The following is a 15,955-nucleotide window of genomic DNA, read 5'->3' on the forward strand; positions in this document are numbered from 1 at the left end:
CTTTCACTCTTTGGACCAAGTTCATTCCATCAATCACTGTAGCAGTGTTTCCTGGGAGTTGCTCTTCTACTGCTACATTTTTCTGCAAGGTTGTGGCTAAAGTAGCTTTATTTGTCTTTCTCCGCGATCGTTCTGGTGTGGACAGGGCCCAGTGCAATGGTCCAAGGGGATGAGAAATGATATCCTCCATATGTAGACTGCGCCCTTGTGCCATCACTATGATGCGTCCAAAGAAAGACCTGTCTGCTTTCAAGATGATCGCCCTCCCATTTGATTTCACTTCTCTCTTCTTACACATATCATTGAATGTTTTCAGCTTGTTGGTTTTCATTGTGTCATGGAATTTCTTTGCTGGTGGGTCTTCCTCCAGTCTCTCATCCTTGAAGATTGCATAGCTTTGCTCACCAAACTCATATGCCTTCAGCAGGTCGGAGGCAATGTCCTGGGGGCTGCCTTTGCTGTAGAGATGCTGATGAGGTCCTGCTTCTCTGCTAATGGGTTGACCCATTCACGTATGAGGCTAACGTCTGCTGCAACTGCTTCCTTATCTTTCTGGATTCTTGTCTGCTGGAGCTCCGCATGACAAAACTCTGATTTGTTGCCTTACACCATCTCCCTTAACTGTCCCAGGAATGCACTGTGGTGCTCAGCTGTTATGTAGTAACGCTTGATAGCTCCAGCATTCAGGCTGAACCGTGATCTGCCTCCAGTAGTCTGTGTGTCTTTGTTCACTGTGGCTTCAGTAGCCTGGTCCACAGGGATCTGCCCAAAGAGGTTGTTACTTGACAGCTGCACTGAAAATTGGCCTGTCTTGTAGGCCTCATACACAGAAGGATTCTTCTCTGGGAGGTTCATCTTCTGAGCAAAGTAAGGGGACAGGTACCTGGCATAATTCATCTTATCATTGGCAAAGCACCATGGGATCATGGTTCTTATAGCATGGAGGTGCAACTCCCAGTCCGCCTCACAAGAGGTGCACAGAAGCCCCAGTACCACGTTCTCTACCATGTCAATGTACGATATCAAGAATGCGAATCGCTCTCCATTGTTGAGACGGTGGTGTTCCAGAAAGTCTGTCCACAGGGTTATCAGCTCAGCTAAGAGTGGACTTCGCAGCAGATTGTTCAACTTCTTTTGGTTCAAGTCATTGGCCATGTCGCTCACATGGTCTAAGAATGCTTTGATCATTGCACTCCTCTCTGGAATGTTGTCCTCAACCCACGGTGTGAACTCTGCCCATGCGAGTCTCATCAGTGCTTCATAGATGTACTTGTGACCCTGACAGCACGATTGTAGTGTTTACCATCAAGGACTCCATTGATGGACCCCTCTGCGACAATTCCAGCCTCTATGCATACGTCCTTTAGACCAGCATCCCGAAATCGCTTTCCTAGGATGGCTAAGGCATTACGTATGGTATGGAATGTCCCCATCCTGAGAAGAATGTTGGAGAAGTGCTTTTTGTGCTTCCAGGCAATTTCAGTGGCTTTTGCATAGAGTGCTTGATCCATGACTACCACAATTGTTTCTAGATGAAGTTCCTTCCTCATCAGCTCTGATTGGTTCAGGATTTCTCATTTCATTTTAAAATCTTTTTATTGATATATAATCTTCTACAGCTATAAAATACAGAAATTCAACAAATTAGTATATATATATAATTAATAAAGCTGAAGAAAAAAAACTTATATATGCTAATGGAAAAACAATTATAAAAGAAAAAGAAAGAAAAAAGAGAACCCCAGCTAACTAAAAAAAAAACCATTAATTAAAAACAAAAAAAGGAGAAAATAAACCCATTAGGAACCAACTCCCAGAGCAAAATGTCTTACAATCATTTATATATATATATATATATATATATATATATTCTAAAGAAGAAAAAGAAAACAACAACCGCCAAATCACATTTATATAACATAAAATTGGAAGGAAACCATGTAAATTAATTAAATTTAATTGATAATATTTAGCAAAAGAGCCCCACCTTCTCGCGAAATCAAATCGGGGATCAAAAGTTCTACTTCTAATTTTTTCCAAACTAGGACATAACATTACTTGGGAAAACCATTGAATTAGTGTAGGAGCAGAGGTATCTTTCCACTTCAATAAAATAGCCCTTCTTACCAACAATGCAATTACATGTTGGTTTGAAAATGAAATACCCTGAATATGATGCGGAACTATTCCAAATAGAACAGTCAATGTATTAGGTTGTAAATTAATTTTTCAAAGCTTTAGAAATTGTAGAAAATGCAGATTTCCAAAAAGATGTCAATGAGGGACATGATCAGAACATATGTGACAAAGTAGCTACTTCATTTTTGCACCTAACACATTAATTATCTTTTTTAGGAAATATTTTGGATAGCCTCTCCTCTGTTAAATAATAACAGTGAATAATTTTAAACTGAATTAAACAATGATCGGCACATATCGAAGAAGAATTAACCATTTTCAGAACTTGCAACCAATCTTCATTAACAAAAGTCGTATTAAGTTCTCTCTCCCAATCTTGTTTAATCTTTTGTGAGAGGTTATCTTTTTGTAGTAAAAATAAATTATAAATTCTACCAATGGAACCTCTCACTAAGGGATTCATATTCAGAAATGGTGTCCAACAAATCAGATTCTTGCATATATGGAAAGGTAGAAACATATTCTTGTAAAAAATGTCTAACCTGTAAATATTGCAAGAAATGTGTATAAGAGAGAGAATATTTGCTAATTAACTCTTCAAAAGACACCAATCGACCATCACTAAATAAATCTGCAAAAGAACAAATCACCTTATTTCTCCATAAAAGAAAGATGGGATCAGTAATTGAAGGTTTAAACAGCAAATTTCGAAATACAGGACTAGACAATTTAAATTGTTTAAAATTCAAGGAGTTGCGAAACTGAAACCAAATCCGTAAAGACTGTTTAATAACGGGGTAGAAGTTTAAATTGGAAATTTTAGCAAGTTGTAAAGGTAATGGAGCTCCTAATAGTGAAGTTAAATAAAATTGATTAATAGCTTTAAATTCCAAATCAATCCAATCTGGTTTTTGGTTCTTATCGAGCCAATATAGCCAAAAACATAATTGTCAAATATTAACAGCCCAATAATACAATCTTAAATTAGGTAGCGCGAGTCTACCATATTTTTTAGATATTTGTAAATGAAATTTATTAACTCTTGGTTTTTTATTATTCCAAATAAAGGACAAGATAGTAGAATCAATTTGATCAAAAATTTCTTTGGTTAGAAAGATAGGAATATTTTGAAAAATATATAGAAATCTAGGTAAAATCATTATTTTCACAGCATGAATATGACCTATTGAAGAAAGTGTAAGAGGATTCCATCTAGGAAATAATTGTTTCATAGAGTCCAATAAAGGAACTAGATTAGCTTTATAAAGATTTTTTTTTTGTAATGATAATACCCAAATATTTAAAAGAATTCACAATTCTAAATGGAATATCCTTATATATAAAAACAGGAACATTTAAAGGGAACAATTCACTTTTGTTTAAATTAAGTTGATATCCTGAACATTTTCCAAAATCATTCAATAATTCCAAAAGATTAGGAATAGATTCTCCAGGATTTGAAATATAAACCAAAAGATCATCTGCATAAAGAGAAATCTTATGTATGGTCCCATTTATAGAAATACCATGAATATCTTTAGCTTCGCGAATTGTTATAGCCAAAGCCTCCAATGCGAGATTAAATAATAAAGGACTTAATGGACACCCTTATCAAATACCTCGTAAAAGTGAAAAAAGGGAGACCTAAGATTATTAGTAATAATGGTAGCGATAGGGTTCTTATAGATTATTTGAATGCACAAGTCCTTTCAACTCTATCAAATGCATTTTCTGCATCCAGAGAAATAACACATTGGGGTGTTTTGGATAATGGTGAATATATAATATTCATCAATCTCCGAACATTAGAAAAAGAGTAACGGCCTCTAATAAAGCCTATTTGATCCATAGAGATAATTTTAGATAAAATGTTTTCCAAACGGTTAGCTATTATCTTGGAAAGAATTTTAGCATCCACATTTAATAGCGAAATAGATCTATAAGATGAGCATTCAGTAGGATCTTTATCTTCCTTAAGGATTAAAGAAACAGAAGCTTCATAAAAAGAAGAGGGTAAATTATCTTTCTCAAAAGATTCATGAAATATTTCCAAAAGGTATGGAGAAAGTAATTTTTGAAATTTTTTGTAAAATCCTACCGAATAACCATCGAGTCCAGGAGCTTTACCTGATTGCATTGACCATATAGCTTTCTGAATTTCATGCTCGACAATTGGAGCATCAAGGGTCTGTTGATCTTCAGCAGTAATTTGAGGAAATTTAATCTTATATAAAAAAGCTTTCATTTTAGAGGGATCTGCTGGAAACTGAGATTTATAAAGATCGGAATAAAAATCCTGAAAGATATTATTAATAACTTCATAATTACTTATTATATTTCCATTAACTTTACGAATCTTTAAAATTTGTCTTTTAGCTTTAGTAGCCCTTAATTGGGAAGCTAATAGCCTATTATTTTTTTTCCCCAAAAATATAAAACTGACTTTTTAATTTAAGCAAATATCCTTCAATAGGATAAGTTAATAATAAATTATATTGTGATTGTAGTTCCACTCTTCTTTTAAACAAATCAATGTTTGGAAAGATTGTCTTAATATTATCTAATTCTTTAATTTGTTTAGCAATTTTATCTAATTCTATTCTTGTCTGTTTCTTCAACTTAGCTAAATAAGAAATAATCTGACCACGTAAATAAGCTTTTAATGTATCTCAAATTACTAACTTTGAGACGTTTCCTGTATTATTAAAGAGAAAATACTCTTTTATCTGAGTTTCAATAAACTCAACAAAATCTGAACTTTGTAACAAATGTTGTGGAAAACGCAAAGGTGGTCTTGTAGAAACAACATCTTTCAAATCAAATATTAAATTTCAAGAAGCATGATCGGAAATAACAATTGCATCATATTCACATTTCTGAACATTAAGTAAAAGTCGAGGGTCGGCTATAAAATAGTCGATTCTCAAATATTTATTATGAACATGTGAAAAAAAGGAATACTCTCTATCAGTAGGATGCATATGTCTCCAGACTTCAATTAAACCATAATCAATTAAAAAGGAATTAATAAGTGATGCAGATTGATTAGGGAGTTGATATCTAGATGATGATTTATCTAACAAGGGATTTAAGTGAGTATTAAAGGCGGGAGGAGAAGATGGCAGTGCGATGTAGCGCGCACAGCTCTCCGGTGAAATGATATCATATCTGTTAAATAGGGGCCATGGACAATTCTGATTTGATGGAGACAGACGTGAGCAGCACAGAGGAACATTTGAAGAAATTTCTGAAATGCCCGGCTCGCTGCCGCTGCTACTGTGTGATCAAGAATCTTCAGAGGGAAGGCCCTAAAATCCCCGGCTTTGCCTGCTGCTGGTGACAGAGGCTGAGGTTGAAGCATTCAGATAGAGATGGTGCTCAGTACTCGGTGTCGGAGGGCTGAACAGAGCTCGAAGTTTTCGGACGACTCTGAGTCGGAGTGTGGTCAGGCATGGCAGGGAGAGTTTTCTTCCTTCTCCCGTCTGTGTGAGATGTGGGACTTTCGAGAGACTTTGAACTTTTTACTGTGCCATGGCCTGTTCTTCATCAACTTATGGTATCATTGCACTGTTGTAACTATATGTTATTATTATGTGGTTTTTGTTAGTTTTTCAGTCTTGGTCTGTCCTGTGTTTCTGTGATATCACACCAGAGGAATATTGTATCATTTCTTAATGCATGCATTACTAAATGACAATAAAAGAGGACTGCGTGTCCTCATAATCTAATCTAATCTATTAAAATCTCCACCCAATAATAACATAAATTCATTTAAATCAGGTAATAGAGCAAAAATATCTTTAAAAAATGAAGGATCATCAGTATTTGGTCCATATATATTAACCAAAACCATTTTCTTATTGTAAATTGTTCCTTTAACAATCAAAAGTCTACCATTAATATCAGATATAATATCCTCCTGATTAACGAGAACATTGGAATCAATAAAAATGGTAACACCCCTAATTTTACTTTGAGAGTTTGTGTGAATCTGAAGATCCTTCCAAAATTTAAATATCGATTGTTATCACATAACCTGACATGCGTCTCTTGCGCAAAGATTATATCAGGTTGGAATCGATTAATAATTTTAAATATTTTCTTACGCTTAATAGGATGATTCCAACCACGGACATTCCAACTAAAACATTTAACTGTTTAACTAACATCATGAAACTTTATATCTAGAGAAAACAATTAAACACATGTCAGGATAAAGAAATTTTGAATGGTTGTGATAAACAACAACTATAACAATTTGTGAACGCTCCGGAATTCCTTAATGGGAATAAAAAATAGACATAAAAAAAGAGAAAAACCCACCCAACCTACAAAGCCCAGAAGTAAGTCGATATTAATCGACACAAGCCCCAAGAAATGCATAGAAGCAATCCTGAACTCCACCTGCCTGTAAAAGGTACAAATTTAAAAAAAGTAATCTGTCTCCTTCTCCCAGGTATGCGACTCATTACAGTCGACATTCAACCCATTACAATTAAATGAGAAAAATCAGTTAACAGAAATGACCTTCAATTTGGAAAGTAACCTTCATAACACTAGATAAGAAAAAAAAGCACTTCCAAAACAAATTCTTGAAATATTTGTATAGAAGAGAAAACACCATCATCTTTAAATTTTTACATCTATAAAATTTAACAAAAAACCCGAATAGTAGTTAAAAGTTCTTAACAAAAACATACAAAGCAAAAAGAAACAATTAATTCATATATGTAGCAAACGGAAAGAAATTCTAAATGGTTTAAAATTTCTACAGTCTTCCAATAGATCCCATAAGATATCTTCTAAAGTTAAAACCGTCCAAACCAGTGTATTTCAAAGATAAAGGTACTTTTTAATACTAAGACTTTCTGTACTTCTCAATTCTTTCGATTTCATCATTCCTTATAATGCAAAACAATCGAATAATTGTAAGTCTTTTAAACTTCAGGCTTCGGACTCATCCGGGAGAGAATTAATAAAACGCAGTACATCGGCTGGATCTTCAAAGATACGAACCCCAGTGTCTTTAGTGAAAAGCCTTAATTTAGCTGGATAAAGAAGGAAGGGATACATCTGTTTTTGAAAGGCCATTCGCATTGCAGTCGCGAATCCAGAATGTTGCTGAACAAATTTGCATGGAAAATCTTAAAAGAAACAAATCTCAGAGCCTTGAAATTTAAACAGTCTTTGTTTTTTGCCAGTTTAATAATACGGTCTTTGTCTCGAATACGGAGGAAATGCGTGATAACATATCTGTTTTCACCTTCTCTCAGTTCCAACCCTATGGGCTATTTAATTGTCGGGCAATCGTGAAAATGCCTCAGGAAATAGAGATTGAAACATTTTAGCAAAATAGTCCAGTATGTCGGCAGATTCTGATTTCTCTTTCAATCCAACAATTCGAATATTATAACGACGATAACGAGCTTCCAAATCAACAATACAACGTTGTGCTTTTTCCAAACGAGAGGAAATATCAGCCGCATTACGAGTTACTTCTTTAAATCCAAGCTCAAAGAATCAATTTCTTCCTCCAAAGGAAGAAGGAAGTTGAGTTAATTCAGCGACGATAGAGCTCATTCGACTCTCTAATCTTTTAGCCCAGGCTGGCTCTTCAGAAGCTTCGTCAGTTTTTTTGGATTTACCATTACCTATATCGGGATTCCTTTTAGTGCTTCTCAAGGTAGCCATAGTTATAATTACCACTTTGAAAGATCTGACTGAATAAAGTTAAAATTTCAAAGTTTAAGTCGGGAAAGGGAGAAATTAAAGGCAGACAGAAAGACACTGTGTCTTACATGTCCACAGGCAGAAGGCGGAGTCGGTTCAGGATTTTTAATACTGTGGTCAACTCTGTGGCTGGTGAATTGATTGTTGGCAGATACCCAACAATATCTTGTGAGAATGGTTCTTGGTCCCTGGTGCTGATATTAAAACCAGTCCAGCTTGGGATTATCTGATTCTCTGGATCTGTTTGCCTTGCAAGTGTCCACACCAGGTTCTTCTTGCAAGCAAGAAGAGCAGCTTCCTTGGTTTCCTGGACACAGTGTTCCCTGGTTGGGAGAGGCTGTGGGTCCAAGCAGAAAGCTACCACCTCTGCAATGCTATCACATATTTTCTAGCACTAGGGGTGTATACCTTGCCAAAAATCACTATAAAAATTATTCCCCCCAGATGGTACCACTGGCCCAAATTTGGAGTCCTGGCTCACAGACTAAAAGTAAATCCACTTAAACCTCAATGCAACAGAAACAAATGCTAAACTTAATGTGTTTCCTCGGTTGTGGGTAACCATCTCACTTGAGCATTGCTCCTGTCGTAATCGTGAATATTCCCATCCCTGTCTTCCCATACTCAAAATCACACCAGAAGAGGAGGTTAAAGAATAGATGTGACATTCCTGACACTTGTTCTCCTGAGGCCTTTCAGATCTGGTTAAACTTTAATTTAGTTTTTTAATTCAATTTTAAGGCGCAATATTTAGATTAGGGCACATAGATAACAGAGCGACTATCTACCATCGTCAGATACTGCTACAATACGGAGATTGCCCACAAACAAACCCTCATGAAGATCTGCTGGTTAAATTATGTGACCTCAGCTTGCTGAGGGGATCGGGCCTGCAGTCCTAGGAGTTGCCTGATGCCGGTAGCCGGACGTGGGGAACGTCGTAAGCGGTGTGCGAGGAAGCGGAGGCGAGATAAGCGGGCGGGAGTCCGTCCCAGGCAAAAAGCAAGCCCTAGCCGGCCGGATCTTCCGTCCATTCTGCTCTCCAATGTCCGCTCCCTGGACAATAAATTGGACTACATCCAACTCCAACGAAATACTCGGCGGGAGTACAGAGTCTGCTGTGCCTGTGTTCTCACCGACAGAATTCTGGATGCCGCCGTTCAGCTTTCTATTTATGTAACAGTTTCTTCCTCCAAGCCGTCAGGCTCCTCAATACCCAGAGCCTAGACTGACAGCCTCTGCTGTGCCTATTGTGACTATTGTGCCCCACTGTGCCCGTTGTCTTGTTTATTATTTATTGTAATGCCTGCACTGTTTTGTGCACTTTATGCAGTCCTGAGTAGGTTTGTAGTCTAGTGTAGTTTTCGTGTTGTTTTTACGTAGTTCAGTGTAGTTTTTTTGTATTGTTTCATGTAGCACCATGGTCCTGAACAATGTTGTCTCGTTTTTACTGTGTACTATACCAGCAGTTATGGTCGAAATGACAATAAAAAGTGACTTGACTTGAAAACATGACAGATGTGTGACCTGACTTCATGTCCTCTTCATCACCACTGCAGGCAGCCTCTAACCACATAGGTAGCTCTCAATCTCTGATCAAAACCAGCAAATTACCCAACCTGCCGGACAAAACAGCTCTCTGAATTACCGCGCGTGGCATGGTGGTGTAGTGGTTAGCACAACACTTTACAGAACCAGTGACCTAGGTTCAATTCCTGCCGCTGTCTTTAAAGAGTTGTACATTCTCCCCGTGACCGCGTGGGTTTCCACTGTGGGCTCCAGTTTCCTCCCACAGTCCAAAGACCTACCGGGTGGTAGGTTAATTGGTCATTGTAAAATTGTCCCATGATTAGGCTACAATTAAATAGGGGCTTTGCTGGGTGGCGTGGTTCAGAGGGCCAGGAGGGCCTATTCCATGCCGAATCTCAATAAATAAATAAAAATAAATTTCTGCCAACATTTACATATGGAGTTTTTTCTAAAAGGTTCTTTCTAAAATTATACCAAGTCCAAAAGAGTATTTGGTAAGTCAACACTTGTGTCAGTTCATGGTCAGTGTTTACTGTCATTAAACTGATATCTGATTCGACACTAAATATCTCTGATTAAATGGACAGGTCAAGTTCCAGTATATGAACGTTTATATACAGGTATAAATAGTCTTTTTTTTGCAGCAGCAGTGCGAAGCATTGAAAGATAAGGACAAACGTAAGTTAGCGTAAATTTAACTTAATATAAATAATGCAAATTAGTTGTTTATGATTACAGCAATACTAGTGCAAGTTGAGAGAGAAAGAAATACAGTCCAAGGTTGAATTACTGTTTAGATTGACTCGAAAACCCGATGGCAGTGGGAAATAAAGCTGTGCGGTGTGGCGACCGGGACTGTGTACGGTACTCCAAGCATAGTCTCACCAACGCTTTGTTTTGTACTTCACAGGGCAAAATGCAACAGAGGTGTACGGTTCACGTGGAAGCTCAGTGACATTTCCCGGAGTAGATGAGAAGGAAACGGACATTACTGTAGATTTTCTTTCGGAAAAACTCCAAGGAAAAGAAACCTCCATGGATCCAGTTCTCCAGTTTCACATAGGATCCACAAAACCTGCCGTAGTAAACAAATATATTGGGCGCATTGACTTCTTCCCGTCCAACGGATCATTTATCTTCAGCAATCTGACCAGTGCAAATGATGGTCTTTATAGACTTTCCATTAATCCACCAAAAACCATTATTCGATATGTCCGCCTGCATATAATGGGTACGTCTAAAATAAGCTTGTATTTTTGTCCCCATTCTGCTGGGGTTAAACCTGCAAAGTGCCTCAGTGGAATTTCCCAAACAGCACCTGAGCATATCGTGCAGGTAGTGAAGAGGGACTGGTGCCTGTCGAACCTTAAGTATCATTGTCCAAATGTGAAAACAATACTGAGATTCTCTGCTTCACCCACTGTCATGTTAGCCTTGAAGTGAAGCAGAAAGTTGAAAATCAAGTGTACACAGGTACAATGAAATACATGTAGCAGCACCATAGGCACTGATAAGCAGCCTCCACAAGAAAACCATAAATTATGTATTTAACCTAACTGATACATCTTTGGACTGTGGGAGGAAATTGGAGAACCCAGGGAAATCCACACATTCATGGGGAGGACAGAGAGAGACTCCTTACAGTATGGTGCCGGAATTGAACTCTGAACTCTGGAATCTCTGAGCTGTAATAACATTACACTAACTCTTACACTGCTGTGGCTCCCGTATATAATTCACACAATGTTTACAGGAAAGAGCACAATTAGATCAAAAAAGTGCCTGTTGTTGTATTACATTGTCATGTTATTATACTGAGGTAGTGATTGGGATTGTTCAGGAACCAAGTGATTGAAGGGAAGTAATTTTTCTTGAACCTGATTGTGTTGGCTTTCAGGCTTCAGGCTTCTGTACCTCCTCCCAGTTGTAGCTGCAAGAAAAAGGTGTGGCCTAGATGGTGGGGAACTTTGACGGATGTTGCCTGCTTAGGACAGTGCCTCTCGCAAATACTACCAATGTTTGGGAGGGGTAGGCTTGTGATGTACAAAGTAAATCCACTTAAACCTCAATAGAACAGAAACAAATGCACAACTTAATGTGTTTCCCCAACCACCACCCCCTCCGTTGTGGGTAACCATCTCACTTGAGCATTTGCTACTATCATGATTGAGCATATTCCCATTCCTGTCTTCCCACACTCACAATCACACCCGAAGAGTAGGCTAAAGAATAGATTAGGTTATGAGAACACTCAGTCCTCTTTTATTGTCAATTAGAAATGCATACATGCATTAAGGAATGATACGATGTTTCTCCAGAGTGCTATCACAGAAAAACAGGACAAACCAAAGACTAGCACTGACAGAACCACATAATTATAACATATAGTTACAGCAGTGCAAAGCAATTCCATAATTTGATGAAGAACAAACCATGGGCCGGTAAAAAAAAAGGTCTCAAAGTCCCCGAGTCGATCGACTCCCGAGTCCCCGATAGCAGGCAGCAAAAGGGAGAAACTCCCTGCCATAAACCTCCAGGCACCGTCAACTTGTCGATGCCTTGGAAGCAGTTGACCACAGCCGACACTGAGTCCGTCCATCCGAAAACTTCGAGCCTCCGACCAGCCCGTCCAATACAGCCTCCCGAGCGCCATCCTCTGCCGAGCGCCTTCAACCTCGCCCCAGCCGCTGAAACAAGCAAAGCCGAGGATTTGGGCCTTCTGCTCCGGAGATCCCAGTTACCACACAGTAGCAGCGGCAGCAAAGCGGGCATTTCAGAAGTTTTCCAGATGTTCCTCCGTACTCTCATGTCTGTCTCCATCAAATCAGAGTTGTGCACGGTACCCTACTTGACAGATTACAGATATCATTCACCAGAGAGGCCGTGAAATGTGACATTCCTGACACTTGTTCTCCTGAGTCAGTGTTTTCACTTTCTGAAAACACGACAAATGTGTGACCTGACTCCATGTCCTCTTAGTCACCACTGCAGGAAGCCTCTAATCACATAGGTAGCTCTCAATCTCTGATCAAAACCAGCAATTTACCCAACCTGCCATACATAACAGCTCTCTGAGTTACCGTGGGTGGCATGGTGGTGTAGTGGTTAGCACAACACTTTACAGAACCAGTGACCTGGGTTCAATTCCTGCCGCTGTCTTTATAGAGTTGTACATTCTCCCCATGACCGTGTGGGTTTCCACTGTGGGCTCCAGTTTCCTCCCACAGTCCAAAGACATACCGGGTGGTAGGTTAATTGGTCATTGTAAAATTGTTCCATGATTAGGCTACAATTAAATAGGGGCTTTGCTGGGTGGTCTGGTTCGAAGGGTCAGAAGGGTGTATTCTGTGCAGAATCTCAATAAATAAATAAAAATAAATTTCTGCCAACTTTTACATATGGAGTTTTTTCTAAAAGGTTCTTTCTAAAATTATGCCAAGTCCAAGAGAGTATTTGGTAAGTCAACACTTGTGTCAGTTCATGGTCAGTGTTTACTGTCATTAAACTGATTACTGATTCCACAATAAATTAATCTCTGATTAAATGGACAGTTCAAGTTTGAGTATATGAACGTTTATATACAGGTATAAATAGTCTTTTTGCAGCAGCAGCGCAAAGCATTGAAGGATGAGGACAAACATAAGTCAACATAAATTTAAATTAATATAAATAATGCAAATTAGTTGTTTACGTTTACAACAATACTAGTGCAAGTTGAGAGAGAAAGAAATACAGTCCAAGGTTGAATTAGTGTTTAGATTGACTCAAAAACCTGATGGTAGTGGGGAAGAAGCTGTTGTTGAAACCTGAGGTATAGGTCTTTAGGCCTCTGTACCTCCTGCCTGATAGCAACATCGAGAAGAGGAAATGGTCTTGATTGTGTGAGTCCCCGTCTTCCTGAGATATTGCTTCTTTCAGACATTCTCGATGGTGGGGAGAGCTGTATCTGTGTCGGAACAGGACCAAAGTGCTGACCCTACTCACTTCCTTGGTCTTAATGACACTGGCCACCAGGCTGTTGTTATGACACCTCTCTACAGCCGACTCCCATCTCAGCTCTGCATGCCACCTCATCAACAGTGGTGTGATCGGCCAATTTGTTAAGAACTATGCTTACCCAGATACTTTTAGGCATAGAGAGAATGAAAGCACACAGCCCTGTTGTGCCGCCGTGTTGAAGGTCTGTGAGAAGGAGATGAGGTTTTCAGTCCCCACTGGATACAGTCAGGATAAAAGCAAAAGAGAGAGCATATAATGCAGCAATAATTAGTGCATGGATACAGTATTGGGAAGGCAAATAAAAAAAAAGCAAAATGAAGAGAAAAGATTAACTATCAAGCTAGTCACTAGACTCGAGGAATAGAAAATTACAAATGTCACTCTTTAAGAAGGGAAGGAAACAAAAGGCTGGAAATTATAGGCCAGTTAACTTGATTTCATTGGTTACAAAGATGTTGGAGTCCAATACAAAGGATGCAGTTTCAGGGAACTTGGAGCCTTACAATAAAATAAACCAAAGTCAGCAAGGCTTCCCTAAGTGGAAACCTTTCCTGATTAATCTGCTGGAATTCTTTGAGGAATTAACAGGCAGAATAGACAAAGGAGAGTCAGTAAATGTTGTTTACTTGGATTTTCAGAAAGCCTTTAACAAGATGCTGCACATGAGGCTGCTCAACAAGATAAGAGCCCATAGTATTACAGGAAAGATGCAAACATGGATAGAGGTTTGGCTGCCTGGCGGGAGGCAAAGAGTGTTTTTTTCTAGTTAGCTGCTGATTAAGCAGTGCAGTTTTGCACAGGTCATTGTTTGGACCACTTCTTTTCACGTTATATGTTAATGATTTGAATGATGGAATTGATGGCTGCGTGGCCACGTTTGTGAATGATACAAAGATAGGTTGAGGGGCAGGTAGTGCTGAGGAAGTAGGGAGTCAGCAGAAGGACTTAAAAAGATTAGGAGAAATGGCAAAGAGGTGGTATTTAGAACATCATAACGGGAGGTGTATGGCCATGCACTTTGGTTGAAGGAATAAAGGAGCAGACTCTTTTGTAAATGGGGAGCAAATTCAGAAATTAGAGGGGAGCAAAGTGACTTGGGAGTCCTTATGCAGGGCTCCCTAAAGGTTAACTTGCAGATTGAATCGGTGGTAAGGAAACCAAATGCAATGTTAGCATTCAGTTCAAGAGGACTAGAGATTCACAAGAATGATCCCGAGAATGAAAGGGTTAATGTGTGAGCTTTTTGATGGCTCAGGGCCTGTAGACGCTGGAGTTTAAAAGAATGGGGGTGGGAGGGATCTCATTGAAACCTGTTGAATTTTGAAAGTCCTAGAGAGAGTTGTCGTGGAGAGGATATTTCCTATAGTGGGGTGGGGGGAGATTATGACCAGAGGGCACAGACTCAGATTTTGAAGATGTCACTTTAGAACAGAGATGAGGAGGAGGGTGGTGAATCTGTAGAAGCCATCGCTATGGACGACTGAGGAGACCAAGTCATTGGATATATGTAAAGTGGAGATTTATAGGTTCTTGATTAGTCGGGGCCTCAACAGTTATGGACAGAAGGCAGGAGAATGGGGTTGAGAGGAAAAATAAATCAGCCATGATCAAATGGCAATGCAGACCTGATTGGCATAATTGTCTAATCTGTGGGGTTATCTAATCTGCATTGTCTAATCTCTTTAATCTGCCTGTTCTTGTAGAAATTAAAGATACCATCACACATTGGACAAACTGACACGCCATTGATCCCATTCCAGTTAGTGTAAAATGGATGGTAAATCCCTCAGTGTCACAAAATATCTAACCTTAAAAATGAGCTCATTTATCAGTCCTTTGTCAAAATCTCCACCTGGAGAATATTTACCATAGAACCACAGAACACTACAGTACAGTAAACAGGCCATTCAGCCCTTCTAGTCTGTGCCGAAACTTTATTCCGCTAGTCCCATTGACCTGCACCCAGTCCATAACTCCCCAGACCTCTCCCATCCATGTATCTATCCAATTTATTCTTAAAACTTAAGAGTGAGCCCACATTTACCACGTCAGATGACAGCTCACTCCACACTCCCACCACTCTCTGAGTGAAGAAGTCCCCCAATGTTCCCCCTAAACCTTTCCTCTTTCACCTAAAGCCATGTCTTCTCGTATTTATCTTTCCTAATCTAAGTGGAAAGAGCCTACTCGCATTTACTCTGTCTATACCCCTCATAATTTTGTAAAACTCTATCAAATTTCACCTTATTCTTCTACGCTCCAAGGAATAAAGTTCAAACCTGTTCAATCTTTCCCTGCAAATCAACTCCTGAAGGCCCAGCAACAACCTACTAAATCTTTTCTGCACTCTTTCAATCTTACTGATATCCTTCCTATAGTTAGGTGACCAGAATTTGGTCATCAGAATCAGGTTTATTATCACCAGCATGTGTCGTGAAATTTTTGTTAACTGAGCAGCAGCAATACAATGCAATACATAATATGGAAGAGGAGGAGAAAAATAAATAAATTATGGTGTACATATATTGAATAGATTACAAATCGTGCAAAACGAGAA

The 15,955-nt window shown here is 38.9% G+C and overlaps 1 protein-coding gene across 5 annotated transcripts in view; it reads left to right on the forward strand.

Annotated features, from left to right (window-relative positions):
* LOC140198130 (uncharacterized) overlaps positions 1–15,955 on the forward strand; it is an 80,190-nt gene that overhangs the window by 26,455 nt on the left and 37,780 nt on the right. For 4 of the 5 annotated variants that reach the window (XR_011886106.1, XM_072259077.1, XM_072259079.1 and 1 more), the window contains exon 3: positions 10,310–10,630. The exons of the other annotated variant lie outside the window; for it this stretch is intronic. The gene's annotated coding sequence lies outside the window, so the exon portion shown is untranslated. The remainder of the gene's footprint in view (positions 1–10,309; positions 10,631–15,955) is intronic. 5 annotated transcript variants of the gene reach the window in all.

The sequence above is a fragment of the Mobula birostris genome, chromosome 5 (genome assembly GCF_030028105.1).
Source record: "Mobula birostris isolate sMobBir1 chromosome 5, sMobBir1.hap1, whole genome shotgun sequence".
Lineage (NCBI taxonomy): Eukaryota > Metazoa > Chordata > Chondrichthyes > Myliobatiformes > Myliobatidae > Mobula > Mobula birostris.